The sequence below is a fragment of the Electrona antarctica genome (assembly GCF_951216825.1).
Source record: "Electrona antarctica genome assembly, chromosome: 11".
In the NCBI taxonomy this organism is placed as follows: domain Eukaryota; kingdom Metazoa; phylum Chordata; class Actinopteri; order Myctophiformes; family Myctophidae; genus Electrona; species Electrona antarctica.
The window spans coordinates 42,118,949-42,140,405 of NC_136792.1; positions in this window are offsets into that span (position 1 = coordinate 42,118,949).

Genomic DNA, 21,457 nt, shown 5'->3' on the forward strand with positions numbered 1-21,457 from the left:
TGTGTCTAGAAGAACCTATACAATTTGTGCCAACTGCTATGTGCCTATCGTCCACTTGGACCAGGTCAACACATGTACTTGTCCATTGCATAGTATACCCCAGAACTCTGGTATAAGATGTGTCATATGGGAAGATGCTTGACACAGGAGGAGCCAACATACCGCTGTGCTGTGCTGTCCTGGTTGCCTGCTGAACCAATAAAGAATAATAATATTAGCAGAAAGTACTGGTCACATTTAATCACCTCTCAGTTGTGGGGAAAACTAAAGTGAATTAAATTGCTATTTCATCACTTTAGTTGGCAGAGGCACACCCAGACACTGTAGTCACACAAACAAATCACACAAACCCACATTCAAGTATTGTATGGTTGTCTGCTTCACTTTGCCACTTTTCTTTTTTTAAATTATGCATGTATCATGTCAACTGAATGATTACACATACTGCCATATTCTGTTTGATCATGGTCAAATGTCTTTTAGACATTTCCGAAGGCGCTTACATAATAGTTCAAATCAGTCAGCAGATATACACGGATAGTCTCTCTGTGACTTCACTGACTTTTGCCTTTCACAACCCAGTGTACTCAAAACATAGTCAGAGCATATTGTACCAAATCCATTTTATATGGATATATAATTATAACATTTTGACACGTCACACGTTCAAAGAAATGACATCTGCTCCTGGTCTGATATACTATAGGCTACAGAATATGTAATTTGATTGGTCATGATTAAATCCACCCTCAAAAGCTACAGACTAATATATTCAGCCTAAACAACCCACCTCACCACTGTACCGTGGGTACTGTTGCATCATGTGTGAATGCTCCATATGACATACAGTAGGCCTGCACTGAATTACGACAAAACACTAATTGCAGACATTGTGTGACAGTTACTGTATGTGGTCAGAACAGATAGGCACCGCTTGAAAGACATGAGAGAGGCTTCTACTCATATAAGCCACAAACATCTGGTTTAGTGATTTTATAAATACTTCCAATCCAATCCAGAATCCACTTACAAAGTCTATATAGTTACACATTTGCTTCACAAAAGTCCAACCGCAACATAAGATAATTTTTGGCTGTTGAAAATTAGATCCATCAGACAGTTTATCTCAAAACTAATAGCCAGTGAGGACACATTCATGAACCTAGACTGTCTAATTTCATACTGTACATCTCCTCAAAAGGTTACAGCTGACACATTGACAGCTTGACGTAGGTGGCTGTCAGTGCGGTGAAATTTCAAATTACAACATGCAGCTTGGAAGTGTACAGAGCCGACCGATTTTAATCACTTTAAAAATAAATGTCAGAAACTTAATTGCCTTTCTAGCAAATGCAATGATATTGTGGGAAGAAATATCATCACATCAGTGTTTGTGTAACATTTTAGCAACCACTGAACACTCCAAGCCGATTACAAGAAACTGATTTTTTCACAAATTAAAAGCGTTTTTGAGGCGCTAAACGTACTCGGAAAGTTGCGCAACTTTTCAAGCACATCACAAGTGGCGGAAAATTTCGTATTTTAATGGTCTCACAAAGGAGCTTGGCCTAATGGCTCAACAGCGCCCCCTACAAATGTTCAACGGTGAAGCCCCACAACAGCGGAAATGAAAGAACGCTATAGGAAAATGTGCTCTGTAGTTGGGAACCCCTTGGCAGTAGTTCAAGACATTGTTGCTGGCTGGAGACTGCAAGAGCCTGAAGAAATGAGCGAGCATCCTATCCTTCCTTGTAATAACCAGCTGTTGTTGATAGGACCTCAATGCCTGGAGGAAAACCCAGGCAGATGCTGCAATGACACGGAGAATGATGAATACAGTCTGCCAACATCTGCACCTCCACACTCTCTCTCACGCATGCGCAAGCACACGCACCTGCACGCACGCACGCACGCGCGCACGCACGCACGCACGCACGCACGCACGCACGCACGCACGCACGCACGCGGACAATTACTATGGAAACTCATCCGTGCCATCAAGTATCAACCTTTGACAATGAAGCACGGGGCCACACAAAATGCTATAGGGTGTTCTAATTGCTTAATTTTGGATATAGGCTTGTTCCTTAACACAGAGCACAGGCGTCTACATTTTAGAATGTGCAGATGATTATCTTGAAATATTTGTATTTTTCACACATTAAAGGGATAGTTCACGCCCACAATTACTTTTTTTCTTTCGATTACTCACCCCTGCATGGATACTTGAATTCAGTCTCCATTGAAAGTGTTTAAAATCAGGACATATAAACTGCATAATTAACTTTACCAATTTATCGGCCAGAACAATATATCGGTCAAGCTCTTCTATAGAACAATATAAATGAGTCATTTGCAATTTTACCAATCCTTGATTTACATGCTAATACTATTGCAAAACCGAGTGCTAGCACAGGATAAGGTTACAATGATTCTCACTTTGATCAAAACCCATTTACACAGTTCACAATGTGATTAGACAAATCCCTAACATGCACAGCATGGGAGCGAGAGCCATGGTTGCATGGCAAATGTCAAGTGTGTTTTCCTTTGAAGGCAACCGTCATTTGTTAAACACGCAAATTGGGAGTGCTATTCGAGGAGTTTGACAAAATGACTTTGTGAAAAACACCCGCTTTGATATCTTGCAATGATCTCTCTCTCTTTGCAAGCTATAAGATCAAAGGTTACTCATGGGTGAAGTGGAGTCTTGTAATTGCTACCATCACCTTTAAATGAAACTGTTTCGGTTCAATGTCAGACATATTAGGCCCGCCACGCAATATTGATGAAAAAGGGCTGCCTTGTTTAGCATTCAGTTTATCAAAGTGGACCTGGCACTTCAAAGGAAGGCTGGAGAGAACACTGCCTAAACCACATGTTCCATCGCCATGGCGATGGATGCATAATCATTAATGTTTGTACCATATGCAACACTGCTGTTGGCATAAAAAAGCACTATAATCATTAAGTTGTCACTAACATTTCTAAGAGTTAAGTTACAATGTATGATATGCTATATTATATATATTCTATACGTAACATCAGACGGTATACCGCTGTTTGCTCTGGCCCTGATAGGCACCAGATGAGTCTCTGATGGCTAAGATAGCCTCTATGTGCCCTTGGCTGAAATCCATTATCCTTCATTCCTTCAGGTTCACAGCATCCAATGCTCCTATTGGAAATATTTTAAGCCTTGCCAGGAAATGGCTACAGTATCACTCTCCAAATTAAATTGCCCATTTCATTTATTCACTCGGAGTGACCAGTGCGTACAACTATTTTTAGGTTGAAGAACAAAAGAGAGAAAGAGAGAGAAAGAGACAGAGGGCATGAGTTCCTCATTAGTTCTTACTTAATTCAGAACCGAATTTGTCAAGTTGTGGCTAGAATATTTTCTCCGGTATAGCATACTTATCTATTTGCCATGGTATCATACTGTATCACATTTCTGTACGTGTTTGAAAATGGCCTTCATATCTCAGGCTGAACATGATGGAGAAGAAGGAAATTAAGGCCATTATCAGATCCAATATCAGACAGAGAATACAATGGCACATTATTATCCACCCATTTCAATGGGAAAGCAGCTTAATGGCTTTTCAATTCAATGTAAATGCTGATTTTGGGCAAAGCAAAATTCAACTTCAACTTGCCATGGATTATTAGATGGATGACCATGACTTTTACATTAGGTCACGAGCAAAAATGTCATAACAAAGTTCAGAAATAATGACAGCAGAAATCCAATTTCTTTTCCCCAACAGCTGCTGCTGGAAAATACCCTCTCGCTGACCCAGACTGAGCATGGCCCCCAAAACACAGGCAAATCCTAGGACAATTTCACTTACACCAGCAGGCGGACGGCAGCACTAAGCCATTGGTCCTTTATTTGAAGGACTCTGGCAATATGATGCAGCACATTCTATTTTCAGCTTCAGCCCTCTTAACTGTGAATGCCAGCTGCTTGGAAGGAAGGGTGTGAGAGTACACAGGGGCGGGTAAAGAAGGTACCGTGCTTTGACACTGACCCACTATCATGACTCACATAAGTCACATTAAATGTGAGTGTGATAGTGGGACAGTGTCAATGTGGGTTAACATCACAGCTAATGACCGAGGCTATATAGACGTTATGCTGACTTGAATAAACTCACTTGACTTAACTATGTTCCTAAGTATAATGTTGAGGTTCGTCTTTTATCTGACCTGCACTTGTACTTGACATACTGCATCCATCAGTGAGTAATGATAGACTTCTTTAGGAGTATGTGTCAGCAATGTGAGAATGTGCTAACGCTCTGCAGCAACTGGACTTGATCGGGTGGAAAGGGGAGAGGAGAGAGAGGGCAGGGGATGACAGATCAAACTAAGAATAGGAGAAGACAGAACAGGGTAAAAAAAGGACAGCGCAAGAGAACTCCTTCTCTGAGAGGAAATTAAGAGATAGAAAGTGGGAGAGGGGATGAGGATAAGGGCAGGAAGGAGATCAGAGAAATATAAGAAGATGACAACAGAGGAGAGGAGGGGTGGGGAAGAGAGAAGCCAAGGAGAGGGGAGGAGAGAAGGCGAGAGTATAAAAGGGTCAATGAGCACATAGGAGATCAAATGTGTGGGGAAAGGAGGATAGGAGAGGAAATGACAGAGGACAGGAGGGGAGGGGAAACTGAGAAATCACATTTGAGGGAGGATGGTCAGTATAGGAAAATGAAGGAGAGGGAGTTAGAAACAGGGCAGACGAAAGGACGTGGATGTGGAGACAGCATAGGACAAAACAGGGTGGGAGACAGAACAGGAATGATTCATCATTATTATGGTAATGGGGAGGGGTAATGAACAAGCTACGCTGACTCACTCCAATGCACTTACGCAGAAACATGCAATGTCACCACTCCCTGGGGAAGAGTATAATCAGTCCTAAGGTTCTGCACGCACGCACGCACGCACGCACGCACGCACGCCAGTTTGAGGGCTCTCATTTGGTTCTGGTAAGAGATCACGTGTAGATTAATCTCGCAAGACAGATAGAGCTCCGCAGCTGAATCTGTCGGAAACTCCTTTTCAGGCCGGGATTTACCGTTGGGCTAGGGTGGGTATTATGGTTAAAACATTGAGCTCCAGCTTTGCTGTCTGCACTGCAGACAGTGCCTTCGGTGTTGTGGGGCTGTGGAAAGCCTGATCCGGTCTAAAGCCCGGATTTATGTCTTTATTTATTATTTATTGCTCATCTCTGTTACTGTGATTAAATTATCAGAGCACATTGCGGAAAAAGGTATTTTGCTGTAAAACACCTATAGTGGCTGCATTCATTCAGCACCATGGACAGCGACTAGTCTGTCTGTCTTGTCTGTCTTGTCTGTCTTGTCTGTCTTGTCTGTCATGTCTGTCTTGCCTGCCTGCCTGCCTGCCTGCCTGCCTCTCTCTCATTTGGGGGGCAGGGTACCCCAACATGACACCAAAATTAAACCAAAATTCCCCCAAAGACATTGTGGGCACTGAAAAAAGGGGGGGCTTGAAATTAGTCTTGCCCAGGGCTACTGTAAATCTGCCACTGCGCATGTTACAACATGTAGAGTTTGTTAGTAGATGTGGACACTCTTTCCTCAGTTTACGGAAATCGGAAAGAATTTTCTGCGATTTTCATACAAAAATGTGTGTAATAAAAACCTTTTTACATTAACTTTAAAGCCATTAACATCAGCAGTTTTAGAGACTTGGGCCCTATACCTGTCCTATACCCATGGCACTATCCACTACCAGATAATTACACACAAGGCAGCTGGCGTTGTCCCCAAATGATACCCGCTATACATTATGCCGACTCTGTTATTTGCACCCGGCGGTATAGCCATGCGGGCATGTTGTTGTTGCGCTAACCCTACATTTTATATCTTGCCCACATACATATGGGAAAGCGCATAGTGGATTTTCAGACCACCCCGCTCTACCAAATCCATTTGGTAGAGCGTGCCTGTGATGGAAATGTTGGGAGTCGGGCTCGGCGCACAACATTCAGAGGTCTCCCTCACTAATTCTCAACGAATCTCTGTGATTCTACTTTTCCTATAATCAGCAGAATTGAGTGTCAATTCCTTGTGTCAAGTGTGTTTGTATAAGATGTTAGTCTATTCTAAAGAGAATGGTTTGAGCGCCACAATTCTAATCGCTAGAGACCATGTATGCAGGAACAAAGATCAAGGTGGTGACCCCAGATGGCGACAGAGAGGAGTTTGACATCCTGGCTGGGGTAATGCAAGGAGACACCCTGCCCCCTTCCTCTTTGTCATCGTCCTGGACTACGCACTCAGGAAGGCCATCAGTGGACGAGAGCAGGATCTTGGCCTCACTCTTACACCAAGGAGGTCAAGAAGACACCCTGCAGTAGTCCTGACAGACCTAGACTACGCGGATGACATCAGCCTGCTCTCCAACCACATGGAGAAAGCACAGGAGCTCTTTAGCAGAGTGGAGTCGAGTGTGCCTTCACCTATAACATCCAAACGGAACATCCAGCTCTCACAACAACAGGAGGCACTGCTCTGAAGGAAGTCAATGACTTCAAGTACTTGGGCTCATGGTTCAACTCAACAGAGCAAGATCTAAAAGTGAGGAAGGCACTTGCATGGAGGGCCCTGAATGGCACCTCCCCCGACAAATAAAACTCAGCTTCTTCTACGCAACGGTATAGAATCTGTTCTCCGGCAGTGAATGCTGGACCCTGAAGCCAACTCTGCAGAAGGCTCTAGACGGGTGCTACACCAGAATGTTACTTGTAGTGCTCAACATCAGCAAGAGTGCACATGTTACCAACGAGAATCTGTATGCCGGAATACTCAGGGTGAGCGACAAAATAGCAGCCAGGAGAATGAGACTCGCAGGACACTGCCAAAGACACCAAGAGCTCCCAGCCAGCAAATTGGTGCTGTGGGAACGAACACATGGGCACCGGTCACAAGGACGTCCCATACTAACATACGTGGATGTACTCAAGAAAGATGCAACGAGTTGGCCGGATGTATGGAGAACCAGGATGACTGCAAGTGACGATGGAAGGCTCGTCTGAGGACGACCTAGAGAGAGACAAACCGTTTTACTAATCCATTGCACAGGAAATCAAGAACTGATTCATTTAATATTCTCTATAATCACATCAGTAAGATTTATAGGTGATACTTATCTGTATCAAATTTCAAAAGCAATCAAATGCTAGAGCTTATGATGCAAATGCCAGGATTTGTCGAGAACGCTCCTTGCACGATGCTAAATCCCCAAATTGTGGGTAGCACTTTGATGCAAGATAGGGCCCTTGCTGTATGCATGCTATAATTATTCTCACATCCTATTTGTGCTTTTAAAGGTCTGCAAAGTGGGTCGACCTGAAAAAGCAGGTTGCTGGGTGAGACAATAGACAAAACGTTTAGGTGGTTTAATTGAAAGTAACACGTGAGGCAGAATAACATTTTCCACCATTTCTGAGCTCACTACGTGTGTTAATCCCTACACATCCGATGCGGTTGTAGAATAAAACATCATTTATCACCTGGGATCTGGTGGTAATTTTTGTGTGTTCAGGCTTTTCAGGCTCTGATTCCTATACTAAGCCTTTCCGTGCGAGTCATTTCAGGACATTTATACGGATTTAACTCCACTGCAGGTTGTCATTTGCAAAAGCAACCCATTTCAGTATACTGTTAAGCTCCGGTGAGGAGGGTCACATCTGCAGAAGGATGGGGGTGGTGCTACTGTGCTGTATGTGTTATAATACTTTAATGGAGGTTATGTCCTCACCTTATGGTTTCTGGAAGTGGCAGGGAGGCAAGTTGTCATGCTTGTGTAATGTAGCAGCCCGTGGCGGGAATGTGTGTTTGATGTGCGTGCACGTGCGCTTGAGAGGTCACAAGTGGTGTGTGTGTGTGTGTGTGTGTGTGTGTGTGTGTGTGTATATATACATGTACACATATGTGTTTGTCACTGTACAGGTGCAGTGTGTGCGTGCGTGCGTGCGTGCGTGCGTGCGTGCGTGCGTGCGTGCGTGCGTGCGTGCGTGCGAGACCACCAGTGGCTGTCTCCCAGGGGGTTTAACCCTGCCTTATTTTGTCCTCTCTTCAAGAGCATTTAGAGCACATTTGTCTTCAAAGTCTTCTCTCATTATCCCGGAAGAAAGGAACGCACCTGGTTAGTCAAATGAGCAGCTCGTTGTTGTTCAGCATTCATCTGTTTGTTGAAATGCTCCAGCCATGCCGCTGCAAACCTACGATAAACCTCTAATAGCCTTTGGGGGCTGGTGTTTTCACCGCAGGCACTGAGGAGCAACTATCCATGCATGCACAGCAGCACAGATTGCCTTTATGACTGTTTACTTTAGCTGATTGGTCTGATGCTGCCGGGATTGTCTGTCATGCATGCAACCACTTCCAATGACACCTCTTTATCCCTTCCTCTCTCTGTCTGCCTGCCTGCCTGCCTGCCTGCCTGCCTGCCTGCCTGCCTGCCTGCCTGCCTGCCTGCCTGTCCGTCCATCCGTCCGTCCGTCCGTCTGTCTGTCTCTCTCTCCTCAAGCTTACTGCCCTCTGCTTGCCCATTTCATTCTCCCCACTTCCTATTTTGTTTTGTTGTTTTCTTTTTGTCAGACTTACTTCATCTGGTTATTCAACATGATTCATTAATTCATGGCTATTAATTATATAAAATATAATCACAGGAGCAGACAACATGATGACGGAGAGGGAAGTGTGGTTCAGATTCAGGACGCAAGGATATGTCAACAAGGTGAACAGGCAACTGTATAAACTCTGTCACACATGGCGCCTTTATAGGAAAAATGTGGCCATCTGCTGGGTAATATATACTATACATTATTCATACTGTAAAGGAGAGTGGTTAATAAGGACATTAGCTGCTCTCTGTTGCATAATGAGACCACTTTCTGCGCCTGTGGTTGCATGAAATGTTCATTCTTTCACGTATTTATCTCTGATAACTATCCATATACTGTAGCAATTTGCTATATGAGAACATTTGATTAGCTATAGCCTCTTTAATTCATTAATTAATTAGTTAATTAATGAATTAATAATTACGGCAATTCATTAATTTAAGTTTAAATAGCTGAACTTCTAAGGCCTCATTCACACGTACCAAACACCAATCAAGCAATGTTTGGTCGTTTTTTAGTTTTTTTGGGCCACCACAATGCTTTTCCAATGGGAGTCACATGGTTTGATCAAACATTTGTGTTTGATCGCTGATTAATGATTGCTCCCCCCTCATCAAACAAAAATGTTTGGTCAAACCATGTGACTCCCATTGAAAATGAATTGGAGCAGCAATCAAAAAGCAATCAGGCATCACACACGGACCAAACATTTGTTGTGTAGGTGTGAACTAGGCCTTTGGCCTCATTCACACGTATCAAACACCATGCAATCAAGCAAATGTTTGGTCGTTTTTTTTGTTTTTTTTAGGCCACCACAATGCGTTTCCAATGGGAGTCACATGGTTTGACCAAACATTTTTGTTTGATGGAGGGGGAGGGGCAGAACACCACCAGCAATCAGCAATCAAACACAAATGTTTGGTCAAACCATGTGACTCCCATTGGAAAAGCATTGTGGTGGCCCAAAACAACGACCAAACATTTGCTTGATTGGTGTGTGATACGTGTGAATGAGGCCTCATTCGTCCTAAGTCATTGATTAGATTGAAGTAGGTGCGGCAGCTCATCTCCAAACACACAATGAGCAATATAGTTTTTTTTATGGCTTTCGCCTTTATTTTATATATTTTATGGAGGGACAGACAGTAGGCTGACAGGAAATGGGGAGAGAGATGGGGGGGGAGACATGCAGTAAAGGCCGTCGAGATCGGGAGTCGAACCCGCGGCACACTGCCAGACTGGATTACCAGCCAAGGTGCCTGGACCACTGAGCCATGGCCCAGGCCACGATGAGCAATCTTGAGCTGCATAAACAGACACAACACAACAATGGCAACTGTGTGTATACGCCATACGGGGGAAAAAAACTCTTCAGAAACACTCAATTAGTGTATATAAGAAAAGAGAAAGCGTCCATCACCAGCAGAAAGGGCCTTGGAGACAAGGCGTGATCAATACGAGACAAACGTCGACAGGGCAGGCAGGGCCTCGTTTCCGCACGTTTTGACAAATGGGATCTGTTTTGTGAAACTGACAGTGAAAACAAATACTTTAGCTTCTGCCTCGGGCGAGGCAGTGACGGAGTTAAGTGACGTTCTTTGGAATGAGTGAAGACAAACCAAGAAGAACAAAAAAAAAGATAAATGTGTTATTGCGTGGCAGGGTAGATATCGTGGCACGCTTACTGCACGCAGCACCGCTAAATATAACTCAAAAGAAGAGGTGCTGGAGGTGCAGTGTTGCACTTAGAACAAGATCTGTGTGAGATTAGATTTTGTTTTTTTAAAGGCATGAACATTCTTCTCTTGGTTTAGCTTTAGTTTTGAAATTTCATAGCAGATAGCCTTGAGATCCAAATCTGTACTTTACAAAAGCCTGATCTTTCAGGAGAGATTTCCTTTCGATACTTTTACAGTACAATTTACAATTTAGGCATTTATCAGACGCTCTTAACCCATTTTGACCTGAGATCAGATTCTAAAAATGTCTTCTACATCCTGACAGTTTTCTGAAAAAGCTATGTTTCTATGTCAGTCGTTCTTCGATTTTTCAAAAATAGCAGACTACAAGCTCGTACCTATGAGCTTGTAGATCTGCTATTTTTCAATAGCTAAAGCATAACATAATGCTAACCCCAAAATTGGTTAATCCAGAGCGATTTACACTAAACAAGAACAAAAACATGGGAATACATCATATACATAAGAAATAGTCATCATGATCATCAATCATCAACAGTGGAATACTATATGCATATGTCTACATAAAATGCTATCTAGGTTTGATAAGTTGAGCTATGAGAATACTTGTTGTATAAGAACATTTGAAGGATGAGAGAGCAGACCTTTGCACAACAGGATTCCTGCTATCAATAGAGCAAACGTCCTCTGAGTTTGACTTACTGGGGCACTACACAGCATAAAATGTAGAATGCTAATTTAACTCTGAAAGTTAAAAAATGTAGCCATTAGGGTCAATAATTACACTTCCTTATAGTGTAGTGAGTTAAATGAGCACTCCGGATTTCACTTGTTCATTTTCTATAAAAGCTCCACGGTGGACACCCAGAATAAAGGCCTGTCAGTGGGATGGCATTACGGGAGGCTGCCTAATTCCTCCACTCCAATCCAATCTGCCTGGGTATTTTCGTGGAACAGGCTCAGTGATCCGTCACAGGGGGAAGAAGAGAGAGAGGCATTATCCATGCTGTCATTCAAGTGGAGTGACACGGGAGCCAACACTGCAGGCGAGTGATTGAATCAAAGCGAAAAACATTTAGCAGGTGGACGTAAGTGGCATGTTGACAGACAATAGCATGCTTCTAGGTGGAAGGGACAACATGGACGCTGAAGTGCTAATCTCATGATCTACTCGTCCCTTCCCCTCCCTGTGATAACGTTAACAGTGAAATTAAACGTAAGTGAATATAGGTGTGTGCGTTGTTACAGTCACTGCACAAATGGGTTGTTCAACCAATTATTGCAGTGAGTCGTGACTCGTTACCTCCACTCTTCTGTCTGCTTTTTTTAGATTATCCCCCACACCGTACATATACAGTACAGTACATTAAGGAACACTTTTTGCCAGGCATGCTTGAAAAGCGCCTGGACTATACGTTTGATAGTAGGCTACCGTCCTCTAGTAACAACCGTAAAGATGACGGAAAAAAGAGGAACGGACGGAGCGTGAGTGGCAACAGAAGCTAATGTTATGAGCTAGCTGGAGCTAAAGGAAAGCCATAGCAAAACACAGTGATTGAACCAGTTATGATTAAGTGTCATTCTTGTTTTTTTTTATCATATGTGTCTGTATCTGAATGAATGATCCGAGGTCTTTCATTTGTTCCTGCTCTTGACTATATGAACACATTGAGCCTGATATGGATATGTATATTAAACACTGCTTACAGAGTCACTTTCTCCAAATAAATGAATGAATCAGTTACTAATGTGGTCAACAGCCAGATCAACCCTATAAAGCTGCATGTAAAAGTGCTATTACTGTTTTATAATTGCCTGGCTTTTAAAGCATCTGTGGCTGATACCCAGAGGGAGAGCAAAACACGTCCTATCTACCAACAACCCCATCTCATAATGGAATTTTAATGGTAGTGTAATAGCCTTTATGGAGTAATGAATTCACTGTAATTATTGCCATGGGTGTCAGGAGAACAGTGGCACAGCATGGCAGGGAACCATTCTGAATGCTCTTTGGCCAGCTTCAGTCTTTGCTGCAAGCCTGCGATAAAGTTGTATGAAAAGCTCCATAACAACCGAACTTTGTCGGTATTATTATCTATTTTTATCTATTACATTGTTGTTTTTTATATTGCATGTTGGCCAGCTGACTGTAAGTTGTTGATTTGCTATGTTGCATCTATCTAATTTTGTTCGATTTTCCTGCTTTTATTGATTGTGTTGTACAGCACTTTGTGACTCCGTCCAGAAAAGTGCTATATAAATAAAGTTATTATTATTATTATTATTATTATTATAACGTCTACTAAGAATGTCTAATGCATTATAAACATACTTATTGTTGTAAACTCTAATTACTGGACCCTCGTCTGGTTCTGACAGACAGGTAGTGTGTGCATGCTGGGTGGTGTGTGATAATCCGTTTGAAGTATTCCTTCGGTACGGCGACTGCGGCGGCGGGCCCGGGAGAACAATAACGCGACACGAGACAGTATCACGCTAAAGGTTCACAAAGTTTATTACACAACAGGGAACATATATAGTGCTGGATCATAATGACGTGACAATAAGATATGAGACAAAATAACGTGCCTACTGCAGCAAGGCTGACCTTGCTGCCGCTGAGATGTCTCTCGTAGCCTATCTATATAAGTATGCTACAGTTCAGGCAGTACACAATACATATCAAGTACACTGTATCTCAAGTTCAAGTACATATACTTAGATGTACATGGGCAACTCATGATTATAACACGCGTTATAATCTGCTTATAAAGACCTATTCATATAACTATATTCACTAGAACGACCCTGAACACTTATAGATGTAAGCAGATATTCATAATGAGTTGTAACAACAATAACAAAACATTTTATAAAGCATTTTATAATTACTTATAAGGTCAAGTATACTTAATAAATGGTCACTCCACTGAGCTTTTCTTTTGGCCAGAATCATATCACGAAGAAACATCTAAGATATTCCAACAATTAGAATTGTAATAGACTATGATCCATGCAAAAAGAATAATGTCTGTAAGTCTCAAGCAATTACAAAGTATTACACGGTATATGTGACCTTATAAGCTAAAGTCATTATAAATGTTATAAACGTGTTATGATTATTGTCATACGTCCCATTTTATTCCTAGGAAGTAGGAAGATAACTTGAATTGATCTAAATAATTGCTTTTAACAGCTTCATCAACATTAATTTACACATTAGCACCTAACAATAGCCCTGTGCTCAAGTTCTAAATAGTTCCCCGTTTGGTTGTATATAGCTTGTCATAGTTATAGCCAGGAAAATCGTGAAATGCTGTGATCGTTAAGGCCAGCTACTGAAGGGGTGAAGTGCATGTCCTTACATAAGTACAGTATGACTTTTGAGTCATGGGGTGCCAAATCAAAAGGGCTTTTGGTGTCCAACAATCCATGCCCAGCCCTGATTAGAATGACCCAGGATGTCATGTTCATATCATCAATCCATGTGGTGAAGTGGCTTTGTGCACGAGAGCTGATTATGTAGCCCCAATGGTCACATAATGCAATCTGTTGAGCCTTGCTGGGCTGAAATGTCATGCACTTTGATTTCAATAGCAGGATATTTCAACAGAGACTAAAGGCCGTTTTGGTTTAGCTCTGTCTATAATGCACTCTGCTGATGTTCTAATGAAGGGCAAGAAGTACTATTGTGTTTCATAGTGTTGGGTAAGAGGATAATGCAATAGATTTGAAACTTTGCAATTCCAGTTCCTGCATGGGTAATGTGCAGCAGTGTTTCTGATTATTACACTTGTATTGTATTGGTAATCTGCGCTTGTAGTAAATTATTGCTACACATTCCAATGAATGTACAACATGGACATCTGCACTTTCCGTGAAATAGAGACATTTTCAAGGCTCACAATCCTGTTCAGTCATGAAGGGGATATAATGTATACAGTATGAAAATATACAAACACTTGAAATAGATTTGTTTGGGAGTTATAGCCTGCATTGATTTCTGCCCTTTTACCGAGCACCTGGCTTAAAGGAGAATTCCGGACTAGCCGTTTTCTTAGTTTAATCTGATGTTAGTATATCCAAGAATGAGGTACGGGTATCGCGGCATCGCACTAGTATTTAAAAATACCACATAACTCTGCATCTGTCCGTCCGTCCATCCGTCCGCCCGCCCGCCCGTCCTTCCGTCCGTCCGCCCGTCCGTCCGTCCGCCTGTCCGTCCGTCCGTCCGCCCGGCCGTCCGTCTGATCTTGTGGAGATCTTTGACAAAGCATCAAGTACCACAGACGAATAACAGTCTAAGTCCACACTATTGATCCATAATATATAAATGATAGATAAGGGTTCAGGACAACAAGGCCTTTTCGTGGAGGGGTCAGTCTGAATTTTGGACTTAGACTGTTTTTCGTCTGTGGTACTCAAATAATGAGGCCAACTGAACCCCATGGTGCCAGATAAGAGTATAATAGACACCATACTAGACTGGGACCCATACACCAAAGGTAGCATATCTAATATATATAAGGCTTTACAGGAGATTGGCCCTCCTCTCTTGGATAAAACAAAATCAGCCTGGGAACAGGACCTGAATTTAGAGCTGGAGGAAGAGACGTGGGAACTCTCTTTGAAGCGTATTCATACTACCTCTTTATGTCTTAGACATTGCCTAATTCAATTCAAAATAGTACATCGTTTGCATTTCTCGAGAGAAAAACTATCTAAAATGTATCCTGACATTGACTCTACTTGTATAAGATGTCATCTGGAGCCAGCCTCTGTTGGACATATGTTTTGGGGATGCACTTCCTTGAACCCGTTTTGGAATAGTATTTTTGATGCTTTCTCAACCATTTGTCATATACCAATTGCGCCCAACCCGATAACTGCTATATTTGGAGTTCCCAACAACGATGCACCAATTACCTCTCCCCAAGCCAATTTCATAGATTTTTCTTCACTCATAGCGAGGAGACTTATTCTCCGCAATTGGAAATCCGATAAACCTCCAACATTCCCAAGTTGGGTCAAGGATGTTCTATCCTTTATACCATTGGAGAAGCTCAGATACAACAGGTACAAATCTCGCCAGAAATTTGTAAAGGCTTGGTCCCCTTTCATTGAATTCACCCTTTCACTCTCTTTTGATGCTGTATCCTAGCTGTTATAAGTGTTTTCCTACATGTCATTGTTCTGTTTCCCTTGATTTCTAGAAACGATGTACACTCTTAACTCTTTCAAAGTTTTTCATTTTTGCTTGTCATGTTTTATAGTGATAATTGGTTGTGTGTTAACCTATTTTCCTTTATCAATTGTACTACTGCAGGTTAGAGTCTGGTTGGTTCACTGTGTAGCCCCTTAATCTAGTAAAAGGCCATTTTTATTGTATTTATTTTATTATTTCTTATTTTATTAATTTATTATTTATATATTTTTTGGTGGTTTATGGTTTTATTATTGTTGCTTTTGTTGTTGTTGTCTTCTTTTGTGATGGAACCGGGGAGGTTGGGGTATATGTGGGGTTGTTTGTCTACAAAAAATGAAAATCCTATAAATAAAGTTATAAAAAAACTGAACCCCATGGTTCACAGATACACAGATTGGCCATCCGTCCGTCCATCGCTCGTACCCAATTACAGACAATGATCAGTTTTGGCCAAATATGAAGTTCCACGTGGCTCCAGACTGGCCTCCAAGTACTCCGATGATGTGTACTTGTCAGAGTGACATTAATTTCAATACCCCACATAACATGACCTGCATAGAGTTTAGACTGTAGCACTGCTAAATGAAAAGAACATGCTTTGCAAAGTAAGACGTTATGAGTTTCTTCAACCTTGTCTCATATAGAATCCTCCAAAGTAAAATTGTTAACAATCATGAAAAACTGTAACTACATTGCAAAAGTAGCATTACTTTTCATGTAAAATTACTTAATTTCTGTGCAACAACTGTAAACATGCTTTCTTGTTTAGAACCTAGCTTGAGTTAACATGTAAAAAAAAATCACACCCGTGTGAACTGAGTGGTGCAACCCCCCCCCCCCCCCCCCCTTTGCTTTGCAAAGTAAGACGTTATGAGTTTCTTCAACCTTGTCTCATATAGAATCCTCCAAAGTCACCAATAATGTCCTTCCATGAGCTTGCTTCCTTCTCAACACCCCAAATCTCCCAAAGTAATTAAAGTCTTTTGCATGTGCTCACGCACGCACGCACGCACGCACGCACACAGAGAGAGAGAGAGAGACAGCCGCTCGACTAATCAACCTTTGGAAACTAATTAAAAACATCATCCGGAGGAAAACGTGATTATATGCTCCATGTTACTGGCTTGTGAAGGCAAGACAACAAGCCTTTAAAGACATGCTTTGACTTGAAGCCGAAAACAAAGAAAGGCAAAATTCACATGATTGTTTTAGGTCAGGCAATTCTTAGAAATGTTCCAAACCTGTTGCACAGCATAATTATTGTCTTCATGCTGAGAATTAAGCTGTTATGGAAATTCGGCATTGCTCCTTGCTAATCACTGTCATGCTGTGTGGAAATCTACTGCTGTGTGGAAAGTTGGGGTACCTGTAACCTTAGTTACCTTGTCATGATGTAACTCCAAAAGGCCAAAAATAGTTGCTCCATTGACTAGAAATTCATTCAAAAATATGCTCCTCATTGACATCCATTCCATTGTACAGTGGAGAGGCTCTGGAGGAGCTCTTTTAGCCCACAAACGAACGCAAACAAAGCTGATTACTAGAAGCTCGACCCGCCTGCGGCGAGTCTCGGCCTAACGCCACATGTCTGTGTTGCAGTGCGATCACACACTGTATGTTTGGCCACTGACCATGTGTTGTCCGTGCTGGGCAGTTTGTGTTGTTGTTGTTCCGTGTTGTTGTTGTTTCTCCATAAATGTTGTGTGTCCACTGTCCATGTATATTCTCGGCCCATCGCATCACGGAAAGGGAAACCACGGAGCTGGGTTGAAAATCCAGGGGTAGGGTCTGTGACGTATTGCGGCCGCGGAGCCCCGGGCGTAGGCGGCGCTTCCGCATGCTCAGCATGCGTCACGGTTTCTGACTTGCCGAACTGAACTGAACTCAAAGTGTGCGCTCACAACTTGTTAAAGGCTCAAATATAGATATATACCAGTAAGATGCCCTGAGGGCGAGGAGGCGCATAAAGCCCTGACAGGCCTCAACACTCACGTCGCCACAAGCCTCCTCCATGGGTTCATGCCATGCTCAAGGGCGCATTCATATACTCAAGGGGTTAATATGCTGCATTACTATGTGGATGTATTCAGTGTGTGCAAGACCCATATGTCATTTGCTGATGTGGCAGTCAGCTGACCAATTGGGCGGGCTACTTAAGCTCACTAGACTGCATGCTCTTCCTGCCTTCCTTCTGCTTATGGTTCCTGGTTGCTGTCAAGGACTGTCTAAGAAGGACGAGACGCGAAGACCGTAAGGACGACGCCATGTTGCTCACATGGTGCTCCATGGAAGGAAAGAAACATGCGCAGTTGAGACCAGGAAGTTGGATATGACAAATCATAGATATGGCACAATCTCTCCTTTCATTGGCATCACGCCATCTGCTGGGCCATTTGTGCCATATCTATGATTTGCCATATCCAACTTCCTGGTCTCAACTGCGCATGTTTCTTTCCTTCCATGGAGCACCATGTGAGCAACATGGCGTCGCCCTTACGGTCTTCGCGTCTCGTCCTTCTTATAGACAGTCCTTGGTTGCTGTCTAGGAAAAATAAAGAGGAATGTGCAGGTGTGGCCTCCTGCGGGAGGTTTGCACATGCTCAGTGTAAACAGGAACTGCGATGTTCCAGCAGAGGTGCTAGAGGTGCATGAGAGTTGCTGACCCTGAAAAAGGATATAAAAAAAAGAGAATAGTACAATGTTGATTTTGTTTTTATTTTAAAAAGTAAATCAATTTCATAACTGTGTGGAAAAAATGTTGTGTATAACAGACTGAAAGACAAAGGACAAGTACATAATATACTAAATGTTTTGTGGATTTTCTCGCTTTGATTGTAGTGTTAAATGTGTTAAACTTTAATTTTTGTGAAATGACAAAGGAACATGGATACTGTTCATTCAAGTGCTGTGGATGATATACAACATTTGAAAAGGGAAGGGTGACTGCTGTTTAATTCTCAACTGTTCTGGATCTCATTATTTACATCACAAGTTATGAGCTTTCTATCTAGCACCTCTGCTGGAACACTCCATCATCGCAGTTCCTGTTTACACTGCACATGTGCCACACCTCCATGCACATTCCTCTTTATTCTTCCTAGGTTGCTGTTATGTGATGTTTGCTCCCACCGCCACCCCAGCACCACCGGTGGGCTCTGTTATTTCTGTTCCCCATAGGGGGTTGTTATTGTATATCTACCTCCCTGCTCTTAATGTTTAACGAGAAAAATGTAGCAGAGCCGAACGCCAAGATAAAATATTATGCACACTTGTATTCTCATTCTATAATAAATATTGGTTAAATCTATTTGTGAGTTGTCTGACTGAACTGAACATTGTGTGTAGTGTTTGGACAACAAGGTAATGTGTAATTGACATCAGAGTGTAAAGAAGGAAAGTCAGAGTCTAATGCAGATAAGGGAGTGTGATGTAGTGCAAATTGTTTCGAGCGATTAAGTGAAGGTTGTGCAAATTGTTAACAATCATGAAAAACTGTAACTACATTGCAAAAGTACTTACTTACATTACTTTTCATGTAAAATTACTTAATTTCTGTGCAACAACTGTAAACATGCTTTCTTGTTTAGAACCTAGCTTGAGTTAACAAAAGGTTTATTTGACAGTGCAGAAACTTAATTGCCTTCCTTGATGTATTAATGAGCATCAACGACCTGGGCACAGTCACAGACACAGCTCCCCTCTGCAGGCTTCTACTACTGAAAGTGACTCATTGAGTCACTTTCTGAGTCTGTCTCATTTCTCTCCAAAAGCACTTGCATATGGTGGCATATGATTAAAACTCACGTACATTTCATATCAGCCCCCCAATTTTTATATATATATATATATATATATATATATATATATATATATATCTTGGCGTGGCTTGTTTCTTGCCTTGTCTACTGAGTTGGAGGCCGGGGTTCGACTCCAGCTCAGAGTGCTAAACGTTACAATATGTATTTTTTTTTTAATCGATTTACTGAAACCGAAACTACCAGGGCGAAACCGAAACTACCAGGGCGAAACTGAAACTACCAGGGCGAAACCGAAACTACCAGGGCGAAACCGAATGTAATCGTGGGCGCTCAGCCGCTACACTTCCTCTGCCAACCTGGGGGGGCAGCGGACTGACCTCATGCTTCCTTCTATGCATGAGTAGTGGCTTCTTTTCACCTGACAGGGGAGAGTTTCCCCGGACGGATGTAGCACGTGGAAGAAACACGTTATTCCGACCAGTTCCTTTCCCCTCCATCAGGCGCCCCGGCTGGCCAGGGGGAGGTAGTTTAGAGACCAGGATTACTGCATGTTTTTTGTGAGGGTACCTACCCTAGGGGACACGGGGAGGACCTTCTAGCTGTGAGGGACCTTCTAGCTGTGAGGCGACAGCACTACCGACTGTGCCACCGTAGCTCCCAAAACTTGAATCACATGCTGAGGCCAATCGGGCACAACAAATATGGAAAGTTGAACCATATGTCCCAGAAATGGTATTTTCCCCTGCACCTTGTTTTTGTGTCCTATCCACGACAGAGATAGGCTACAACGATGGAGGGACGTTAGGGAGCGACGCAGAGAATGTTGGCTAAAATTCCCTAAAAGGGCACTTTTGGAAAAACCTTTGGCAGTGCGACGCATTGAGAGCTTGTAGATCAGCTATTTTCGTGGCACACTATTTAGCTACTGAAGATGCGGCGTATTTCTACACAGATGACAAAGTCTTTCAATGCAAAATGCTGCGTTCAAGTTCAGGAGAGTTTGGTAATGGGCAATTCTCCTGAATGCTGTGGCATGGAAAGGAAAGGGAGGCATTTGCATGATGTATCTTTCACCATAGTAAATGATGCACATGGTCTGGAGCGGGCAGTTTTTTACAGACGGGTAAAAGGGCAGGGGCATGTCTGTGTGTGCACGTGTCTGTTAGAGAGAGTCTCCTGGTGGAGATTTGCACTACACTGAACGCCCCTTTCTAGTTTCCCTCTATGAATGAATGAATGAATGAATGAATGAATGAATTAATGAATTTCCGTGTCTGGCTGCTTTTCGCAGTCCATCCCAGGACACTCTTTACAATACATTATATTTCCTGTGCCAACATGCTGACACCAAAATAATAAACAAAAAATAATATCACACAATGTATACATAACTCTGATGGAGAGTACATTCAAGTAGTCAATTTTGTCAAAATAGAGACTAAAGTGGAGGGAGAGAGAGAGAAAAGAACATAAGGAGATAGTGGACAATCACAGAAGACTTGCATTCAGGGGCTGATGCAGCAGTCTACTGAAATCGAAATCTGGTATATTGGAACAAGAATCGCTTCAGTGAAAACAAATGGCTTTGTCTAAATTGGAAAAGGATTCAGATAGCACATTAAGTTATTCTAATTAAGCGATAATACTGTGCCATTCATTACTAGAGATTATTTGGCCAATGTGGTTGTGGCTGTTTGAAAACAAGTGTATCTGGTATCTGCTGTATCGTTGAGTGAAAGTAGCTGTAGTCAAATGACCTCATAATAGCAATATTAAGGCTTTCAGCACATTCGCAAATCGCAACAAACATGATTAATTTGTGCTGTAATGGAACTGCTTACAAACTCTGGACCTGTATTATTTTATTAGTGGCCTAATTTATATTTAATTTGCATGGTGAGGGTAATCTTGACACTATTTATTCAGCATGTCAAGACAATTTACACAACATCTGTTTCTATTTGTGGTGGACACAATAATGAACTTCTATTGTCGGGATAACACAGGCACTGCATAGAGTCTGAGCTTATGAGCAAAATCCCTTAAAATATCAAATTAATGCATTTGTGCGTAATTAAAATAGAGGTATTCAACCTGCTCCAAAAGATGCTGCTCTTACAATGTAACAATTTGT